The sequence below is a fragment of the Sus scrofa genome, chromosome 3, assembly GCF_054392235.1.
Source record: "Sus scrofa isolate SSC_HxYL_T2T_F1_AM1 chromosome 3, Sscrofa_HxYL_maternal_Yorkshire_Landrace_v2.0, whole genome shotgun sequence".
Taxonomy (NCBI): domain Eukaryota; kingdom Metazoa; phylum Chordata; class Mammalia; order Artiodactyla; family Suidae; genus Sus; species Sus scrofa.
The window spans coordinates 9,678,113-9,695,909 of NC_139385.1; the positions used below are offsets into that span (position 1 = coordinate 9,678,113).

At 40.7% G+C, this 17,797-nt stretch overlaps 1 long non-coding RNA gene across 7 annotated transcripts in view; it reads right to left on the reverse strand.

The window, feature by feature from the left end:
• LOC110259892 (uncharacterized) overlaps positions 1 to 17,759 on the reverse strand; it is a 47,341-nt gene extending 29,582 nt beyond the window's left edge. For 2 of the 7 annotated variants that reach the window (XR_014840230.1, XR_014840227.1), the window contains exon 1: positions 17,606 to 17,725. This is a non-coding gene — a long non-coding RNA (uncharacterized LOC110259892). Of the gene's footprint in view, positions 1 to 17,465; positions 17,488 to 17,568 lie in introns of all 7 variants that reach the window. The other 5 variants (XR_014840228.1, XR_014840226.1, XR_014840231.1 and 2 more) reach the window with 5 other exon arrangements.
• Positions 17,760 to 17,797: the final 38 nt, after the last annotated feature.

A 17,797-nucleotide genomic window follows, 5' to 3' on the forward strand; every position in this document is an offset into this window, starting at 1 on the left:
AAAGCCTTCTCACTCAAATCTGGAACAAGACAGGCATGCCCACTCTCACCACTGCTCTTCAACATAGTTTTGGAAGTCCTAGCCACAGCAATTAGACAAACAAAAGAAATAAAAGGCATCCATATAGGAAGAGAAGAGATCAAACTGTCACTGTATGCAGATGACATGATACTATACATAGAAAACCCTAAGGACTCAACCCCAAAACTACTTGAACTGATTAATAAATTCAGCAAAGTAGCAGGATATAAGACTAACATTCAGAAGTCAGTGGCATCTCTGTATACCAGCAATGAAATATTAGAAAAGGAATACAAAAATACGTTACCTTTTAAAATTGCACCTCACAAAATCAAATACCTCGGAATACACCTGACCAAGGAGGTAAAGGACCTATATGCCGAGAACTATAAAACTTTAAACAAAGAAATCAAAGAAGATGTAAAGAAATGGAAAGATAGTCCATGCTCCTGGATTGGAAAAATCAATATTGTAAAAATGGTCATACTACCCAAAGCAATCTACAGATTCAATGCAATCCCTATCAAATGACCCATGACATTTTTCACAGAACTAGAACAAACAATCCAAACATTTATATGGAACCACAAAAGACCCAGAATCGCCAAAGCAATCCTGAGAAACAAAAACCAAGCAGGAGGCATAACTCTCCCAGACTTCAAGAAATACTACAAAGCCACAGTTATCAAAACAGTGCGGTACTGGTATCAAAACAGACAGACCGACCAATGGAACAGAATAGAGAACCCGGAAATAAACCCTGACACCTATGGTCAATTAATCTTTGACAAGGGAGGCAAGAACATAAAATGGGAAAAAGAAAGTCTATTCAGCAAGCATTGCTGGGAAACCTGCACAGCTGCATGCAAAGCAATGAAACTAGAACACACCCTCACACCATGCACAAAAATAAACTCAAAATGGCTGAAAGACTTTAATGTACCACAGGACACCATCAAACTCCTAGGAGAAAACATAGGCAAAACACTCTCTGACATCAACATCATGAATATTTTCTCAGGTCAGTCTCCCAAAGCAATAGAAACTAGAGCAAAAATAAACCCATGGCCTAATCAAACTGAAAAGCTTTTGCACAGCAAAGGAAACCCAAAAGAAACCAAAAAGACAACTTACGGAATGGGAGAAAATAGCTTCAAATGATGCAACCGACAAGGGCTCAATCTCTAGAATATATAAACAACTTACACAACCCAACAGCAAAAAAGCCAATCAATCAATGGAAAAATGGGCAAAAGACCTGAACAGACATTTCTCCAAAGAAGATATACAGATGGCCAGCAAACACATGCAAAAATGCTCAACATCGCTGATGATAAGAGAAATGCAAATCAAAACTACCATGAGATACCACCTCACACCAGTCAGAATGACCATCACTAATAAGTCCACAAATAACAACTGCTGGAGGGGGTGTGGAGAAAAGGGAACCCTCCTGCACTGTTGGTGGGAATGTAAACTGATACAGTCACTATGCAGAACAGTTTGGAGATACCTTAGAAATCTATACGTAGAACTTCCATATGACCCCGCAATCCCACTCTTGGGCATCTATCCGGACAAACCTCTACTTAAAAGAGACACATGGGCCCACATGTTCATTGCAGCACTATTCACAATAGCCAGGACATGGAAACAACCCAAATGTCCATCGACAGATGATTGGATTCGGAAGAGGTGGTATATATACACAATGGAATACTACTCAGCCATAAAAAAGAATGACATAATGCCATTTGCAGCAACATGGATGGAACTAGAGAATCTCATCCTGAGTGAAATGAGCCAGAAAGACAAAGACAAATACCATATGATATCACTTATAACTGGAATCTAACATCCAGCACAAATGAACATCTCCTCAGAAAAGAAAATCATGGACTTGGGGAAAAGACTTGTGGCTGCCTGATGGGAGGGGGAGGGAGTGGGAGGGATCGGGAGCTTGGGCTTATCAGACACAACTTAGAATAGATTTACAAGGAGATCCTGCTGAATAGCATTGAGAACTTTGTCTAGATACTCATGTTGCAACAGAACAAAGGGTGGGGAAAAAAATGTAATTGTAATGTATACATGTAAGGATAACTTGATCCCCTTGCTGTACAGTGGGAAAATAAAATTAAAAAAAAAAAAAAAAGAACAGGCAATCCAAACACAACACTAAGGAGAGTCATCAAACCACAAGCAAGAAGGGAATAAAAAAAGACCAAAAAAAATAATAAAATGGCAATAAGGAAATACATACCAATAATTACCTTAAATGTAAATGGACTAAATGCCCCAAACCAAAAGACACAGACTGGCTGAATGGATACAGAAACAAGAACCACATATATCCTGTCTTCAGGAGACCCACTTCAGTTCTGGGACACATACAAATTGAAAGTGAGATGATGGAAGAAAATAGTCCATGCAAATGGAAACCAAAAGAAAGCTGGAGTAGCAATACTCATACCAGACAAAACAGACCTTAAAATAAAGAATATGCTAAGAGACAAGAACATTACATAATGATCAAAGGATCAAGCCAAGGAGGAGATATAACAATATATATGCACCCAACATAGGATCACCTCAATATATAAGGCAATTGCTAACAACCTTAAAAGTAGAAATTGACAATAACACAATGATAGTGGGGGGGACTTGAACACCCCACTTACAGCAATGGACAGATCATCCATACAGGAAAACAACAAGGAAACACAGGCCTTAAATGATGCATTAGACCAGATGGACTTAACAGATATTTATAGAACATTCCATCCAACAGCAGCAGCAAACATTCTTCTCAAGGGCACACAGAACATTCTCTAGGATAGATAACATTCTGGGCCACAAATCAAGTCTCTATAAATTTAAGAAAACTGAAATCATATCAAGCATCTTTTCTGACCACAATGCTGTAAGACTAGAAATCAGCAACAAGGAGTTCCCGTCGTGGCGCAGTAGTTAACGAATCCGACTAGGAACCATGAGGTTAGGTTGCAGGTTCGATCCCTGGCCTTGCTCAGTGGGTTAAGGATCCGGCGTTGCCGTGAGTTGTGGTGTACGTCACAGATGCATCTTGGATCTCAAGTTGCTATGGCTCTGGCGTAGGCCGGTGGCTACAGCTCTGATTAGACCCCTAGCCTGGGAACCTCCATATGCCGCGGGAGCAGCCCAAGAAATGGCAAAAAGACAAAAAGAAAAAGAAAAAAGATTGAAAAGAAATGAAGACAGTAAGAGAACTCTGGGACAACTTTAAACACACCAACATATATATTACAGGGGTGCCAGAAGGAGAAGTCAGAGAGAAAGGGCCAGAGAAAATATTTGAAGATATAGTAGCCAAAAACTTCCCTAACATGACAAAGGAATCACTCACTCAAATCCTAGAGGCACAATGAGTACCATAGAAAATAAGCCCAAGGAGGAACACCCTGAGACACATATTGGTCAAACTGACCAAAATTAAAGACAGAGAAAATATTGAAAGCAGCTATGGAAAAGAAGTAGCATACAAGTGAACCCCAATAAGGCTATCGGCTGATATTTCAGCAGAAACTCTGCAGGCCAGAAGGGAGTGGCACAATATACGTAAGGTGATAAAAGGAAAAAACCTCCAGCCAAGATTGCTCTACCCAACAAGACTCTCATTCAGATTTGAAGGAGAAATCAAAAGCTTTACCGACAAGCAAAAGCTAAGAGAATTCAGCACCACTAAACCAGCTTTACAACAAATACTAAAGGAACTTCTCTAGGTGGAAAAGAATAGGCCACAAATAGAAACAAAAATACTACAAATTACAAGGCTTACTCATACATATAAGTAAAGGTAGGCGATCATCCACACACAAATATGCTACCAAAACCAGAAAGCGTGGAGTTCCCGTCGTGGCGCAGTGGTTAACGAATCCGACTAGGAACCCTGAGGTTGCGGGTTCGATCCCTGCCCTTGCTCAGTGGGTTGACCATCCGGCACTGCCGTGAGCTGTGGTGTAGGTTGCAGACGAGGCTCGGATCCCGTGTTGCTGTGGCTCTGGCGTAGGCCGGTGGCTGCAGCTCCGATTCGACCCCTAGCCTGGGAACCTCCATATGCTGCAGGAGCAGCCCAAGAAATAGCTAAAAAGGCCAAAAAAAACCAGAAAGTGTGAGAAGAGGAGGGTACAAATGTAGGACACTGGTGATGCATTTGCAATTAAGAGACCAACAACTTAAAACAATCTTGTGCATATATAGACTCCCTTATCAAAACTTCAGGGTAACTCAAAATAAAAAATCTATAAGATACGCACACAAATAAGAACAGGCAATCCACCACCAAAAAAGAAAACTATCGCCCAATATCACTGATGAATATAGATGCAAAAATTCTCAACAAAATCCTAGCCAACCGAATCCAACAACATATCAAAAAAATTATACACCATGACCAGGTTGGGTTCATCCCAGGTTCACAAGGATGGTTCAACATACGCAAATCAATCAGCATCATACACCACATCAACAAACAAAAAAAAGTCAAAAATCATATGATCATCTCAATAGACGCAGAAAAAGCACTTGACAAAGTCCAACATCCATTCATGATCAAGACCCTCGCCAAAGTGGGTATAGAGGGAACATTCCTGAATATAATCAAAGCCACTTATGATAAACCCACAGCAAATATAATACTCAATGGGGAAAAACTGAAAGCCTTCTCACTCAAATCTGGAACAAGACAGGCATGCCCACTCTCACCACTGCCCTTCAACATAGTTTTGGAAGTCCTAGCCACAGCAATTAGACAAACAAAAGAAATAAAAGGCATCCATATAGGAAGAGAAGAGATCAAACTGTCACTGTATGCAGATGACATGATACTATACATAGAAAACCCTAAGGACTCAACCCCAAAACTACTTGAACTGATTAATAAATTCAGCAAAGTAGCAGGATATAAGACTAACATTCAGAAGTCAGTGGCATCTCTGTATACCAGCAATGAAATATTAGAAAAGGAATACAAAAATACGTTACCTTTTAAAATTGCACCTCACAAAATCAAATACCTCGGAATACACCTGACCAAGGAGGTAAAGGACCTATATGCCGAGAACTATAAAACTTTAAACAAAGAAATCAAAGAAGATGTAAAGAAATGGAAAGATAGTCCATGCTCCTGGATTGGAAAAATCAATATTGTAAAAATGGTCATACTACCCAAAGCAATCTACAGATTCAATGCAATCCCTATCAAATGACCCATGACATTTTTCACAGAACTAGAACAAACAATCCAAACATTTATATGGAACCACAAAAGACCCAGAATCGCCAAAGCAATCCTGAGAAACAAAAACCAAGCAGGAGGCATAACTCTCCCAGACTTCAAGAAATACTACAAAGCCACAGTTATCAAAACAGTGCGGTACTGGTATCAAAACAGACAGACCGACCAATGGAACAGAATAGAGAACCCGGAAATAAACCCTGACACCTATGGTCAATTAATCTTTGACAAGGGAGGCAAGAACATAAAATGGGAAAAAGAAAGTCTATTCAGCAAGCATTGCTGGGAAACCTGCACAGCTGCATGCAAAGCAATGAAACTAGAACACACCCTCACACCATGCACAAAAATAAACTCAAAATGGCTGAAAGACTTTAATGTACCACAGGACACCATCAAACTCCTAGGAGAAAACATAGGCAAAACACTCTCTGACATCAACATCATGAATATTTTCTCAGGTCAGTCTCCCAAAGCAATAGAAACTAGAGCAAAAATAAACCCATGGCCTAATCAAACTGAAAAGCTTTTGCACAGCAAAGGAAACCCAAAAGAAACCAAAAAGACAACTTACGGAATGGGAGAAAATAGCTTCAAATGATGCAACCGACAAGGGCTCAATCTCTAGAATATATAAACAACTTACACAACCCAACAGCAAAAAAGCCAATCAATCAATGGAAAAATGGGCAAAAGACCTGAACAGACATTTCTCCAAAGAAGATATACAGATGGCCAGCAAACACATGCAAAAATGCTCAACATCGCTGATGATAAGAGAAATGCAAATCAAAACTACCATGAGATACCACCTCACACCAGTCAGAATGACCATCACTAATAAGTCCACAAATAACAACTGCTGGAGGGGGTGTGGAGAAAAGGGAACCCTCCTGCACTGTTGGTGGGAATGTAAACTGATACAGTCACTATGCAGAACAGTTTGGAGATACCTTAGAAATCTATACGTAGAACTTCCATATGACCCCGCAATCCCACTCTTGGGCATCTATCCGGACAAACCTCTACTTAAAAGAGACACATGGGCCCACATGTTCATTGCAGCACTATTCACAATAGCCAGGACATGGAAACAACCCAAATGTCCATCGACAGATGATTGGATTCGGAAGAGGTGGTATATATACACAATGGAATACTACTCAGCCATAAAAAAGAATGACATAATGCCATTTGCAGCAACATGGATGGAACTAGAGAATCTCATCCTGAGTGAAATGAGCCAGAAAGACAAAGACAAATACCATATGATATCACTTATAACTGGAATCTAACATCCAGCACAAATGAACATCTCCTCAGAAAAGAAAATCATGGACTTGGGGAAAAGACTTGTGGCTGCCTGATGGGAGGGGGAGGGAGTGGGAGGGATCGGGAGCTTGGGCTTATCAGACACAACTTAGAATAGATTTACAAGGAGATCCTGCTGAATAGCATTGAGAACTTTGTCTAGATACTCATGTTGCAACAGAACAAAGGGTGGGGAAAAAAATGTAATTGTAATGTATACATGTAAGGATAACTTGATCCCCTTGCTGTACAGTGGGAAAATAAAATTAAAAAAAAAAAAAAAAGAACAGGCAATCCAAACACAACACTAAGGAGAGTCATCAAACCACAAGCAAGAAGGGAATAAAAAAAGACCAAAAAAAATAATAAAATGGCAATAAGGAAATACATACCAATAATTACCTTAAATGTAAATGGACTAAATGCCCCAAACCAAAAGACACAGACTGGCTGAATGGATACAGAAACAAGAACCACATATATCCTGTCTTCAGGAGACCCACTTCAGTTCTGGGACACATACAAATTGAAAGTGAGATGATGGAAGAAAATAGTCCATGCAAATGGAAACCAAAAGAAAGCTGGAGTAGCAATACTCATACCAGACAAAACAGACCTTAAAATAAAGAATATGCTAAGAGACAAGAACATTACATAATGATCAAAGGATCAAGCCAAGGAGAAGATATAACAATATATATGCACCCAACATAGGATCACCTCAATATATAAGGCAATTGCTAACAACCTTAAAAGTAGAAATTGACAATAACACAATGATAGTGGGGGGGACTTGAACACCCCACTTACAGCAATGGACAGATCATCCATACAGGAAAACAACAAGGAAACACAGGCCTTAAATGATGCATTAGACCAGATGGACTTAACAGATATTTATAGAACATTCCATCCAACAGCAGCAGCAAACATTCTTCTCAAGGGCACACAGAACATTCTCTAGGATAGATAACATTCTGGGCCACAAATCAAGTCTCTATAAATTTAAGAAAACTGAAATCATATCAAGCATCTTTTCTGACCACAATGCTGTAAGACTAGAAATCAGCAACAAGGAGTTCCCGTCGTGGCGCAGTAGTTAACGAATCCGACTAGGAACCATGAGGTTAGGTTGCAGGTTCGATCCCTGGCCTTGCTCAGTGGGTTAAGGATCCGGCGTTGCCGTGAGTTGTGGTGTACGTCACAGATGCATCTTGGATCTCAAGTTGCTATGGCTCTGGCGTAGGCCGGTGGCTACAGCTCTGATTAGACCCCTAGCCTGGGAACCTCCATATGCCGCGGGAGCAGCCCAAGAAATGGCAAAAAGACAAAAAGAAAAAGAAAAAAGATTGAAAAGAAATGAAGACAGTAAGAGAACTCTGGGACAACTTTAAACACACCAACATATATATTACAGGGGTGCCAGAAGGAGAAGTCAGAGAGAAAGGGCCAGAGAAAATATTTGAAGATATAGTAGCCAAAAACTTCCCTAACATGACAAAGGAATCACTCACTCAAATCCTAGAGGCACAATGAGTACCATAGAAAATAAGCCCAAGGAGGAACACCCTGAGACACATATTGGTCAAACTGACCAAAATTAAAGACAGAGAAAATATTGAAAGCAGCTATGGAAAAGAAGTAGCATACAAGTGAACCCCAATAAGGCTATCGGCTGATATTTCAGCAGAAACTCTGCAGGCCAGAAGGGAGTGGCACAATATACGTAAGGTGATAAAAGGAAAAAACCTCCAGCCAAGATTGCTCTATCCAACAAGACTCTCATTCAGATTTGAAGGAGAAATCAAAAGCTTTACCGACAAGCAAAAGCTAAGAGAATTCAGCACCACTAAACCAGCTTTACAACAAATACTAAAGGAACTTCTCTAGGTGGAAAAGAATAGGCCACAAATAGAAACAAAAATACTACAAATTACAAGGCTTACTCATACATATAAGTAAAGGTAGGCGATCATCCACACACAAATATGCTACCAAAACCAGAAAGCGTGGAGTTCCCGTCGTGGCGCAGTGGTTAACGAATCCGACTAGGAACCCTGAGGTTGCGGGTTCGATCCCTGCCCTTGCTCAGTGGGTTGACCATCCGGCACTGCCGTGAGCTGTGGTGTAGGTTGCAGACGAGGCTCGGATCCCGTGTTGCTGTGGCTCTGGCGTAGGCCGGTGGCTGCAGCTCCGATTCGACCCCTAGCCTGGGAACCTCCATATGCTGCAGGAGCAGCCCAAGAAATAGCTAAAAAGGCCAAAAAAAACCAGAAAGTGTGAGAAGAGGAGGGTACAAATGTAGGACACTGGTGATGCATTTGCAATTAAGAGACCAACAACTTAAAACAATCTTGTGCATATATAGACTCCCTTATCAAAACTTCAGGGTAACTCAAAATAAAAAATCTATAAGATACGCACACAAATAAGAACAGGCAATCCACCACCAAAAAAGAAAACTATCGCCCAATATCACTGATGAATATAGATGCAAAAATTCTCAACAAAATCCTAGCCAACCGAATCCAACAACATATCAAAAAAATTATACACCATGACCAGGTTGGGTTCATCCCAGGTTCACAAGGATGGTTCAACATACGCAAATCAATCAGCATCATACACCACATCAACAAACAAAAAAAAGTCAAAAATCATATGATCATCTCAATAGACGCAGAAAAAGCACTTGACAAAGTCCAACATCCATTCATGATCAAGACCCTCGCCAAAGTGGGTATAGAGGGAACATTCCTGAATATAATCAAAGCCACTTATGATAAACCCACAGCAAATATAATACTCAATGGGGAAAAACTGAAAGCCTTCTCACTCAAATCTGGAACAAGACAGGCATGCCCACTCTCACCACTGCTCTTCAACATAGTTTTGGAAGTCCTAGCCACAGCAATTAGACAAACAAAAGAAATAAAAGGCATCCATATAGGAAGAGAAGAGATCAAACTGTCACTGTATGCAGATGACATGATACTATACATAGAAAACCCTAAGGACTCAACCCCAAAACTACTTGAACTGATTAATAAATTCAGCAAAGTAGCAGGATATAAGACTAACATTCAGAAGTCAGTGGCATCTCTGTATACCAGCAATGAAATATTAGAAAAGGAATACAAAAATACGTTACCTTTTAAAATTGCACCTCACAAAATCAAATACCTCGGAATACACCTGACCAAGGAGGTAAAGGACCTATATGCCGAGAACTATAAAACTTTAAACAAAGAAATCAAAGAAGATGTAAAGAAATGGAAAGATAGTCCATGCTCCTGGATTGGAAAAATCAATATTGTAAAAATGGTCATACTACCCAAAGCAATCTACAGATTCAATGCAATCCCTATCAAATGACCCATGACATTTTTCACAGAACTAGAACAAACAATCCAAACATTTATATGGAACCACAAAAGACCCAGAATCGCCAAAGCAATCCTGAGAAACAAAAACCAAGCAGGAGGCATAACTCTCCCAGACTTCAAGAAATACTACAAAGCCACAGTTATCAAAACAGTGCGGTACTGGTATCAAAACAGACAGACCGACCAATGGAACAGAATAGAGAACCCGGAAATAAACCCTGACACCTATGGTCAATTAATCTTTGACAAGGGAGGCAAGAACATAAAATGGGAAAAAGAAAGTCTATTCAGCAAGCATTGCTGGGAAACCTGCACAGCTGCATGCAAAGCAATGAAACTAGAACACACCCTCACACCATGCACAAAAATAAACTCAAAATGGCTGAAAGACTTTAATGTACCACAGGACACCATCAAACTCCTAGGAGAAAACATAGGCAAAACACTCTCTGACATCAACATCATGAATATTTTCTCAGGTCAGTCTCCCAAAGCAATAGAAACTAGAGCAAAAATAAACCCATGGCCTAATCAAACTGAAAAGCTTTTGCACAGCAAAGGAAACCCAAAAGAAGCCAAAAAGACAACTTACGGAATGGGAGAAAATAGCTTCAAATGATGCAACCGACAAGGGCTCAATCTCTAGAATATATAAACAACTTACACAACCCAACAGCAAAAAAGCCAATCAATCAATGGAAAAATGGGCAAAAGACCTGAACAGACATTTCTCCAAAGAAGATATACAGATGGCCAGCAAACACATGCAAAAATGCTCAACATCGCTGATGATAAGAGAAATGCAAATCAAAACTACCATGAGATACCACCTCACACCAGTCAGAATGACCATCACTAATAAGTCCACAAATAACAACTGCTGGAGGGGGTGTGGAGAAAAGGGAACCCTCCTGCACTGTTGGTGGGAATGTAAACTGATACAGTCACTGTGCAGAACAGTTTGGAGATACCTTAGAAATCTATACATAGAACTTCCATATGACCCCGCAATCCCACTCTTGGGCATCTATCCGGACAAACCTCTACTTAAAAGAGACACATGGGCCCACATGTTCATTGCAGCACTATTCACAATAGCCAGGACATGGAAACAACCCAAATGTCCATCGACAGATGATTGGATTCGGAAGAGGTGGTATATATACACAATGGAATACTACTCAGCCATAAAAAAGAATGACATAATGCCATTTGCAGCAACATGGATGGAACTAGAGAATCTCATCCTGAGTGAAATGAGCCAGAAAGACAAAGACAAATACCATATGATATCACTTATAACTGGAATCTAACATCCAGCACAAATGAACATCTCCTCAGAAAAGAAAATCATGGACTTGGGGAAAAGACTTGTGGCTGCCTGATGGGAGGGGGAGGGAGTGGGAGGGATCGGGAGCTTGGGCTTATCAGACACAACTTAGAATAGATTTACAAGGAGATCCTGCTGAATAGCATTGAGAACTTTGTCTAGATACTCATGTTGCAACAGAACAAAGGGTGGGGAAAAAAATGTAATTGTAATGTATACATGTAAGGATAACTTGATCCCCTTGCTGTACAGTGGGAAAATTAAAAAAAAAAAAAAAAAAGAACAGGCAATCCAAACACAACACTAAGGAGAGTCATCAAACCACAAGCAAGAAGGGAATAATAAAAGACCAAAAAAAAATAATAAAATGGCAATAAGGAAATACATACCAATAATTACCTTAAATGTAAATGGACTAAATGCCCCAAACCAAAAGACACAGACTGGCTGAATGGATACAGAAACAAGAACCACATATATCCTGTCTTCAGGAGACCCACTTCAGTTCTGGGACACATACAAATTGAAAGTGAGATGATGGAAGAAAATAGTCCATGCAAATGGAAACCAAAAGAAAGCTGGAGTAGCAATACTCATACCAGACAAAACAGACCTTAAAATAAAGAATATGCTAAGAGACAAGAACATTACATAATGATCAAAGGATCAAGCCAAGGAGAAGATATAACAATATATATGCACCCAACATAGGATCACCTCAATATATAAGGCAATTGCTAACAACCTTAAAAGTAGAAATTGACAATAACACAATGATAGTGGGGGGGACTTGAACACCCCACTTACAGCAATGGACAGATCATCCATACAGGAAAACAACAAGGAAACACAGGCCTTAAATGATGCATTAGACCAGATGGACTTAACAGATATTTATAGAACATTCCATCCAACAGCAGCAGCAAACATTCTTCTCAAGGGCACACAGAACATTCTCTAGGATAGATAACATTCTGGGCCACAAATCAAGTCTCTATAAATTTAAGAAAACTGAAATCATATCAAGCATCTTTTCTGACCACAATGCTGTAAGACTAGAAATCAGCAACAAGGAGTTCCCGTCGTGGCGCAGTAGTTAACGAATCCGACTAGGAACCATGAGGTTAGGTTGCAGGTTCCATCCCTGGCCTTGCTCAGTGGGTTAAGGATCCGGCGTTGCCGTGAGTTGTGGTGTACGTCACAGATGCATCTTGGATCTCAAGTTGCTATGGCTCTGGCGTAGGCCGGTGGCTATAGCTCTGATTAGACCCCTAGCCTGGGAACCTCCATATGCCACGGGAGCAGCCCTAGAAAAGGCAAAAAGACAAAAAGCACAAAAAGGAAAGAAAGAAAGAAAGAAAAAACAACAGCAAAAACTATAAACCACTAACACGTGTAGACTAAACAACATGCTACTAACGGACAAGTGGATCACTGACGAAATCAAAGAGGAAACTAAAAAATACCTAGAAGCAGATGACAACAGAGACACAACAATCCAAAACCTGTGGGATGCAGCAAAAGGAGTTCTAGGAGGGAAGTTTATAGCATTACAAGCCTACCTTAGGAAAAATCTCAAGTAAACAAGGTAAATTTATGCCTAAAGAAACTAGAGAAAGAAGAACAGACAAAACCCAAACTTAGCAGAAGGAAAGAAATCATAAAGATCAGAGCAGAAATAAATGAAATAGAAGCAAAGAAAACCATAGAAAAGATGAATGAAACTAAAAGATGTTTCGTTGAAAAGATCAACACAATTAATAAACCCTTAGCCAGACTCAAGGAAAAAAGAGGACTCAGATCAGTTAGATCAGAAATGAAAAAGAAGTTACAACGGACATCACATTAATAATTAGAGACTATTATAAGCAACTATATGCTGATAAAATGGACAACCTAGAAGAAATGGACAAATTCTTAATAAGTACAATCTTCTAAGACTAAACCAACATGAAATAGAAAGATGAATAGACCAATCACAAGTACTGAAATTGAAACTGCGATTAAAACGCTTTCAACCAACAAAGTCTAGGACCAGATGGCTTCATGGGCAAATTGTATTAAAAATTTAGAGAAGAGTTAACACCTACCTTCTGAAACTATTCCAAAAAGTTGCAGAGGAAGGAACACTTGCAAACTCTTTCTCTGAGGCCACCATTACCCTGATACTAAAACCAGACAAAGATACCACAAAAAAAGAAAATTACAGGCCAACATCACTGATGAACATAGATGCAAAAATCCTCAATGAAATCCTGGCAAACCAAATCCAGCAGTACATTAAAAGGATCCCACGCAATGATCAAGAGGGGTTTATCCCAGTGATGCAAGAATTTTTCGATATCTGCAAATTTATCAGTGTGATACATGCACCATATGATCCTCTCCACAGATGCAGAAAAAGCTTTTGACAAAATTGAATTCCCATTTCTGGTAAAAAACCCTCCAGAAAGTGGACATAGAGGGAACCTACCTCAACACAACAAAGACCATAGATAACAAACCCACAGCCCACATCATCCTCAATGGTGAAAAGCTGAAAGAATTCCCACAAAGATCAGGAATAAGACAAGGATATCTGTTCTCACCATTACGTCATTCAACATAGATTTGGAAGTCCTAGCCACAGCAATCCGAGGAGAAAAACAAAAGGAATTCAACTTGGAAAGGAAGAGGTAAAACTATCACTGTTTGCAGATGACATGATACTATACCTAGAAAATCCTAAAGACACTACCAGAAAATGGTTAGAGCTCATCAATGAACTTGATAAAGTTCTGTGTATTAATTTTGTATCCTGCAAATCAATTGCACTTCTATGTAGTAATAATGAAAGATCAGAAAGAGAAATTAGGGAAACAATCCCATTTACCATCATCAAAAAGAATAAAATACCTAGGAATAAACCTACCTGAAGAGACAAAAGACCTGTACTCTGAAAACTGTAAGATGCCGATGAAAGAAATCAAAGGTGACACAGACAGAGGGAAAGGTATACCATGCTCTTGGACTGGAAGAATCAATCTTGTCAAGATGACTATATTACCCAAGGCAATCTACAAATTCAATGCAAAACCTATCAAATTACCAATGTCATTTTTCATAGAACTAGGACAAAATATTTTAAAGTGTGTTTGGAAGAACAAACAACCCAGACTAGCCAAAGCCATCCTGAGCAAGAAAAATGGAGCTGGAGGAATCAGGCTCCCTGACTTCCGACTATACTACGAAGCTACAGTCATCAAAACCATATGGTACTGACACAAAGACAGAAATATAGATCAGTGGAACAAGTTAGAAAGCCCAGAACTAAACCCACGCACCTACAGTCAACTGATCTATGACAAAGGAGGCAAGAATACACAATGAAGAAAAAGACAGTCCCTTCAATAAGTGGTGCTGGGAAAACTGGACAGCCACCTGTAAAATAATGAAATTAGAACACTTCCTAACACCATACACAAAAATAAACCAAAATGAATTAAAGACCTAAATATAAGGCCAGATACTATAAAACTCTTAGAGGAAAACACAGGCCACTCTCCGACATAAACCACAGCAACATCTTCTCAGATCTACCTCCTAGAGTAATGACAATAAAAACAAAAATAAACAAATAGGGCCTAACTAAACTTAAAAGTTATTGCACAGCAAAGGAAACCATAAACCAAACAAAAAGATGGCCCAAAGAATGGGAGAAAATACTTGCAAATAAAGTGACTGACAAGGGATTAATAAATATGTAAACACTTCCTGCAGCTCAATACCAAAAAACCAGACAACCCCATGAAAAAAAAAAAAAGGGCACAAAATGTACACAGTTCTCCACAGAAGACACGCAGACGGCCAAAAGCACATGAAAAGAGGTCTGGCATCACTGATTATCATAGAAATCCAAATCTCAACCACTGTGAGGTACCACCTATGCCAGCCAGAATGGCCGTCGTCAAAAAGTCTACAAAAAAAAAAAAAAAAAACATGCTGGAGCTGGAGCTCCTGTCATGGCACTGTGGAAATGAATCCGACTAGGAACCATGAGGATGCAGGTTTGATCCCTGGCCTCCCTCAGTGGGTTAAGGATCCGGCACTGCTGTGAGCGGTAGTGTAGGTTGCAGATGCAATTCTGGATCTGGCATGGCTGTGACTGTGGTGTAGGCTGGCAGCGACAGCTCCAATTAGACCCCTAGCCTGGGAACCTCCACTTGCCACGGGTGTAGCCCTAAAAAGACAAAAAGACAAAAATTAAAAATAAAAATAATAAATGCTGGAGAGGCTGTGAAGAAAAGAGAACCCTCGCACACTGTTGGTGAGCATATAAATCGGTGCCACCACTATGGAAAACAGTATGGAGATGCCTCAAAAAACTAAAAATAGAATTACCACATGATCCAGCAATCCCACTCCTGGGCATCTATCCAGAGAAAACCATGATGCAAAAAGATACATGTACCCCAATGTTCATTGCAGCACTATATCCCATAGCTAAGACATCGAAGCAACCTAAATGCCCATTGACAGAGGAGTGGATCAAGAAGATGTGGTACATCGACACAATGGACTATTACTCAGCCATAAAAAGGAATGAAATAATGGCATTTGCAGCAACATGGATGAACCTAGAAATTGTCATTCTAAGTGAAGTTAGTGAGATACAAACATCACATGCTATCACTTATATGTGGAATCTGAAAAAAGAACACAATGAACTTCTTGGCACAATAGATACTGACTCACAGACTTTGAAAAACTTCACAGACTTTGAAAAATTTATTTACCAAAGGAGAGAGGTTGGGGGGAAAGAGATGTACTGGGGGTTTGGGATGGAAGTGTTCTAAAACTAGGTTGTAATGATTGTTGCACAACTATAAATACAATAAAATTTGCTGAATTAGAAAATACCTAAGTCACAATTCTAACATTGCGCTTTTTTCTTCAGTAAAGTCCGTATGCTATCAGGATCCTTTTTAGAAACTCTGAAGGCTCTTCATTCAGTTTCTGTTTAACCTGCTGTGCTTTACCGAGGCTCTGTTGTGGGACCCTTCTTCCTGAGCCTGTGCAAATACAAGCTCCATGATGCTCAAGCTGTAGCCCATCTCTCTAGCACTCACATCCCAGGGAGAGCCCCGGCTGGTGGAGCTACACCTGCCGCAGCCCACACCCGTTTGCCGGGGCTTCTCCAGGAAGCTGATCTGCCTCCTCCAGCACCTCTCAGCCTGCATCAGAAGTAGGGAGGGTATTTCATCAATAGTGAACCTCTGCCTGGGCAGGTTGCAGGTTGCGAGATGAAAAAAAAAAAAAATCAATCAATGAAAAGGATTTTCCATCCAGACTGGGTCACTTGTAGTAGTTGGCATGTTGTTCTTCCAATGATATAAATCAGAGTTGAAAAAGAGGAGCAGACTCGGATCAATCCCATCAGCTGCCAGTCTCAGCATCCACGTCACTGGGGTCTTGCCTGAATGGATATTGCCCCCCCCCGAGTTTGAGTAGCTCCCTGGCCAAATCGAGTGCCCTGGCGGGTGTGTGTGTGTGTGAGGGCCATTCCTAGTGCTCCATCCTCAGAGACCAGAGACCCAGAGCCTGAGGGGGCAGCAGCACCACCACCTGGGGCAGAGGAGGGGCAGAGGGTCCAGCTGCACCCACAGCCAAGTCGCCCTCCTTTTCATTGGATTCAAGAACCTGTTTCCTTGCCTGTCCTTCCGGCTGGGCCGTAACCTTACTGCTCTGCACAGGTTGATCTGATACAGCAGCAGGAAGGACTGAAATGAAAGTATTTCATCCCATTTACAAAGTAAATCTAGACGCAACATTGTATCGGAACTTAACAATCCATTTTCAGGCCAATTTGCTCTGGAGTTTAAAGGATACAAACAAAACCAAAACCAAACACCACCAGAAACTAGAGCCCCAGGCCTTGAATCCAGGGATGGAGCACCTCAGCTGCCGGAAATTTCTAATTTCTACCCAGATTCTGCCCAGTGGGCCTCCAACCCAGGACCTGGATGGGAGGCCAAACCATGAGGCACAGGTTTGTTACTCAAAAGATGTCTTCCAAACCCAAACCTGCAAAACCTTTTTTTTTTTTTTTTTTTTTTTTTTGCTGCAAAACAAAACTAAGCACCGAAAGTCCGAAGCGCCTCACCAAGGAAATTCGGGGCTTAGTCCTGGAACAAAAGGACAAGGCAGCCGCTCAGCTCCGGATACAGGAGGGGCCGACAGGCCTCCGGCCGAAGGTCTAAACTTACCTCCTGGCTGGTTCCCCCACTTTATCCCCGAACCTACTCGATTTTGCTGGCTGCACAACAGCCACAGCGCTGAGACCCAAGGTTTGCAGCAAAGAGGGCTTGTTCACACAGCAGCCAACCAAGAAGACAGACACCTCAAAACTACCTCCAAGAAGGCAGGATGCGCTCAGTATTTAAGGGATAAAAAGGTCACGGTGGCTTGCGCAGGCCCAGTGGAGGGATCCCTGGT